The sequence below is a fragment of the Bos indicus x Bos taurus genome, unplaced genomic scaffold (assembly GCF_003369695.1).
Source record: "Bos indicus x Bos taurus breed Angus x Brahman F1 hybrid unplaced genomic scaffold, Bos_hybrid_MaternalHap_v2.0 tig00002498_arrow_arrow_obj, whole genome shotgun sequence".
NCBI lineage: Eukaryota > Metazoa > Chordata > Mammalia > Artiodactyla > Bovidae > Bos > Bos indicus x Bos taurus.
Window position 1 is genome coordinate 46467 of NW_020867537.1, and position 5292 is coordinate 51758.

The 5292-nt window shown below is 40.5% G+C and overlaps 1 non-coding gene across 1 annotated transcript; it reads right to left on the reverse strand.

Moving 5' to 3' along the window:
- Positions 1-859: 859 nt before the first annotated feature.
- TRNAG-CCC lies at positions 860-931 on the reverse strand. Its single transcript has one exon. It is a non-coding gene; the product is annotated as a tRNA-Gly (tRNA).
- Positions 932-5292: the final 4361 nt, after the last annotated feature.

Sequence of the window (5292 nt, forward strand, 5' to 3'; positions counted from 1 at the left end):
ACTATAATTAGTAAACTCCAACGTTTCTGGTTTCACACACTACTGAGTCTGGTCAGTTGAAAGGTGCCAGAGTGTCTTTGTCTCACCGTGATTTCAGCAAAGTGATCAGGTATTAGAATGGGAAGCAAGGAAATGAAGGATGTGTTTATCAATTCTACCTCTAGAGTGTGAATTACATTTTGGCAGGGACAATTAAAATTTGAGACTACAACACACACACACACACACACACAATTCAATTAGCCCTACAAAAATAAAAACAAACTAGACCAACCAACCAAACAGAAACTCCCCATGTGGAGGCATGTGTTCCTTCGTGTCCTGAAGGATTAGGAGATATCTGAATGGTTTTTATGGTTTTGTAGTTTTCAGTAGCAAGAGACATTTTTGGCTATAAAGACATCCAGGCAAAAGCCCTCACACCTGCTTCCTGCACAGAGACACACAACTATGAAAAAAAGTCTCCAAAGATGCATGAATAAAACTTTTATAATTTCAAGGATTCTTAAGTTTCTAGACAGGGATCAATACAGACCTTGGTTTTTAAGGCAAGCTGGGACACCTTCTGGAATTTAAAACACACGCTTGGCCCCTGACAAATCAAGTAAGAGTCTGGAGGTGAAGGAGACTGGTTCTTTTGTGCACAAACCTGGCAATGCTCTGACTGGCTCTTTCTGTGTGGCCACAAATGTGTGTGCCCCAGAAGATGCAGATGTCCCCTGGCTGGCACTGCTGGGCAGACGGGGCTGAAGCAGGCCATTTTTTTCTCCTTTAGCTTGATTCTCTTTTTTTAAAAAAATGTTTATTTATTATTTTTATTTGGCTTCATTGAGTCTTAGTCGGAGCATGTGGGATCTAGTTCCTCGACCAGGGATCGAACCTGGGCCCCTGCACTGGGAGTACAGAGTCTTAGCCACTGGACCACCAGGGAAGTCTGTAGCTTGATTCCTATAAGATCCATCAGTTGATGCTTTTGACGTGTTCCTATCTATCTGTGAGCCTCGTGGCTCGATTTCAGCAAAGCCAGTACAAAGCTGGAAGAGAAACTCATGTGGGATGTTTCTCTCATTCCATTGCTGTTCCCCACCTCCCACATGACACTCAAAACGTGATAGGCAAGCAAACCAACATTCTGGCTGGGGAACCATCTCCAGGAGGGAGAACTGCAAAGTTCTGAGTGAAAATGGAAGAGAAGAGGAATAAAGGATGAGTAAAAAGAAAGAGAGAAAAGGGAGTGTGAAATAGGGAAAGAGTACATCCTGGGACAAAGGTCAGAAAGGAGAGAAGGATAGCAGAGAGCAAAAAACCAAGGAGGCATCCTTGGGCCAAAAGTATTAGCAAGCACTCTGGAGAATCCCATGGACAAAGGAGCCTGGCAGGCCACAGTCCATGGGATCGCAAAGAGTTGGACATAACTAAGTATGCACGCATAATGCCCAACTTGAGTTTGCCAATGACTTCAAACCACCACAGGAGTTATAGCTTTGCAAATTGAAATTCAAACTCAAAGTGCTTTTGATAAACTGCAATATAACATTACAAAGCACAGAGAAGAAATCCCCTCTAGGTTATAGAATAACACACAAAGAAAGAAAACAACAACAATAAAATGTTTAACAGAAGAGGAATCAACAAAGCTAGACAGCTAACTAATGGCAAGCACTGATTATCAAAGTAAGGTGAACATGGAGATACACTGAAGTATTAGTTACTCATCCTGAGAAAATGCGGCCATTCAAACTATTTCAAAGGTACTCTGTCTAGTTCCGAGTGCCACCGTTGAAGAGGGTGTGGCGAACTTGGCAAGAGTTCAGAGGAAAGCCACAAAGAAGATCAAAGCGGTGAAGAAAAGGGATCTGAGAGCAAAGAGTCAGGGAGCTGGAAAAATTAATTCTGGAGAAGAGAAGGTTAAGGAGATAACTGACTTCTGGTCCTCAGCCACAGGAGGAACTTTTCACAGGCGGTGGCCACCTGCCCTCCATCTCCACTATGGGTGGACGGACAGAGAGGCAAGAGGCTTAAACAGGCAGCGTGGGAGAATCTCAGTTAAGTATAAGGAATTCCATGACATGAGAAATAGCAAATAATGAAATGAGCTCCTGATTATGGATAGGAATAACAAATATCCTCAGGTGTCTTAGAAAAGAGGTAAGACCCTCCTGTGTGTGGGATGGCTTACTACCTGGATTTGAGGGTGGGATGATGAAGGGTCGCTATTCTCACATTCTAGGGTACAACCGCATATTCATCGCTTGTCTGACCAAATTTCTCACATTTTCAGCCTTGAAGCAAAATACTTTCCCTGGCATACCACTTTGAGATACAACCATTTCATCTGTGAAAACGAGGACTGGAAAAAAAATCTTTGAAGGGTGGGAATTTGTTGAAGGAAACAAGTGAGCCAAACAAGACTCACAAGGGTGGGGGTGGGGTTAGGCACCTCAGAGTGCATGCTGGGATTAGGGCTAATTAAGATGTTGACTGAATCTATGCTAGTCATGTCCCACCAGACTCTGCTGGATTAGTATGTAAATTGGCAAACTCTGTTCTGAAATTGCCCTACCAGCTGAGGTCTAATTACTGACTAGACATAACAAATAATAATGGGATTTGTATTTTAGGATGTTTAATTATGGAAATACATGTCTGGAAAAAAAATACCAGTTGTATTGCACAGACAGAGAACTCATAATGTTTTCCCCAAAGTTTATGAAATTTTACACCTTTAATAAGAGCACCACGAATGAGCATGGGTGGGGAACTCCTTACAGAGACCTAGCATTTGTGAAGGGAAACCAGAATCACAATGATTAATTCGCTGCTTGAGTCATTTCCCCAAAGCTTCTCAAAGACTAATTGTTTCATTGCTGATACACAGCATCTTGTGAGCTTTTAGTTCTATCACCAAAAGAACTGGAACTCATCCATGAAGAATAACCAAGACGCTATGGATTTCACTCAACTACTCCGCAGCATGCATTCAGATGGAATTAAAAGCAACAGGCCAACAATGAAATGAAATGAAACCCCTAACATCGTTTTTCTTCCCAGAAATTATTCTATGGTATTGAAATCATTAAATTTATAAATCAGAAAATGGTGAGTCCAATTCTGAGGCAAGAGAGTGTATTTCATGGCTTTATAGAAAAACAGCTTAGGTCTAGAATTCACTGGATGGGTATCTGGGGATAGAAACTTCTTTGCAACTATTTATTACATCAGTCTGTGGCCCATCCTTTCCAAAAAGTAACTCACAGAGGAACAGTTATAAACTGAATTTTACACAGAGTTGTAAGAGTTCTGTGTGCCCACTGTATTGCTCTTTCTTCCATAATTTTAAAGGCATATGGGTGATCATTAAATCTTTATTAGACTTTACCTCATAAAATAAATTATTCATGTTCTTCTAATACATTCTGATATCTTTACAGCCCTTCTGCCCACATTTAGCTAAACAAACCTCATTTGCATAACATTTCTATTTTAATTTAGGACAGTTTTGTTATGAAAATATAAGGCTTAAATGCCCATTATGTCCCAATTATGTGTCTATTTCCCACACTTTTCTTGGGTCCATACAGTGCATGACTAATGAGGAAAAGTTCACATAATTAACAAAGACGATAATTTCCTTTCACTTATAAGAAGTTTTAGAATGTTCGTTCTTGCTGTTCCGTGGCAAGAGGATGGGTATTATCAAATAAAATTGGATAAAGAAGCTCGTGTTTACAGTAGCTTCAAGCCTCTAAATATATATATATATATTTAAATTTTTATTGAAATATAGCTGCTTTACAATGTTGTATTAGTTCCTTCTGTACAGCCGAGTGAATCAGCTATATGTACACATGTAGTCCCTCTTTTTTTGGGTTTTGTTCCCATTTAGGTCACCAAAGATCATTCGGTAGTGTTCCCTGTGCTATATAGTAGGTTCTCTTTAGTTATCTGTTTTATATTGACTACATGTATATATATATCAATCCCAATCTCCTTTCTCTCTTGGTGTCCATACGTTTGTTCTCTCCATCTGTCTCTATTTCTGCTTCGCAAATAGGTTCATCTGTACCATTTTACTAGAGTCCACAAATAAACAATATTATATGATATTTGTTTTTCTCTTACTTCATTTCGTATTACAGTCTCTAGGTCCATCCATGTCTCTGCAAATGGCACAATTTTGTTCCTTTTTAAGCCTCTATATATTTGAAGTTATATGAGTATATGGAAATTACATTTGTTCAGTTCAGTTCAGTCGCTCAGTCGTGTCCGACTCTTTGCTACCCCATGAATCACAGCACGCCAGGCCTCCCTGTCCATCACCAACTCCCGGAGTTCACTCAGACTCACGTTCGTCAAGTCGGTGATGCCATCCAGCCATCTCATCCTCTGTTGTCCCCTTCTTCTCCTGCCCCCAATCCCTCCCAGCATCAGAGTCTTTTCCAATGAGTCAACTCTTCGCATTTGGTGGCCAAAGCACTGGAGTTTCAACTTTAGCATCATTCCTTCCAAAGAAATCCCAGGGCTGATCTCCTTCAGAATGGACTGGTTGGATCTCCTTGCAGTCCAAGGGACTCTCAAGAGTCTTCTCCAACACCACATTTCAAAAGCATCTACATTTGTGGATCACCTTTAATTTGAATTTGTGAAAATAAAGCGTTAACTTATCTTTGAGGTGCAGAACGACAGGGAAGAGTGAAGTCGCTCAGTCGTGTCATACTCTTTGCAACCCCATGGACTGTAGCCTTCCAGTCTCCTCCATCCATGGGATTTTCTAGGCAAGAATACTGGAGTGGGTTGCTACTTCCTTCTCCAGGGAATCTTCCCAAGCCAAGGATCGAACCCGGATCTCCCACATTGCAGGCAGACTCTTTACGACCTGAGCCACCAGGGAATCCCTGTGACCTGAGGATCTCAGAATTAGTGTAACCTGAGGATCTCTGAACTCTTAGTGGAAATTCATTGAATACAATAATTTTTCAATGAGAATTCAGGCTTTGCAGATCTTATTGGCATACTGATAACTGTATTTATTTAGGTTGCAACTGTGGATTTTTAGCTTCTTTTTTCATTAGTCTCAAAAATATAAGACACACCAGGAGATGTTTGATTCCCTAAAGGTGGATGAAAAAAATCTGAACAAACTTTCCCTTTTGATATGATACTGAGTTCTCACTGTTAAGCAGTGCTATTAACTTTGCATGATGACATCTTCCTGTAGGCAATATATCACTGAAACATTATTTTCAGTGCTATATCCCAAAGCCCAAAGGCACCTGTCAGCAATTATGTATT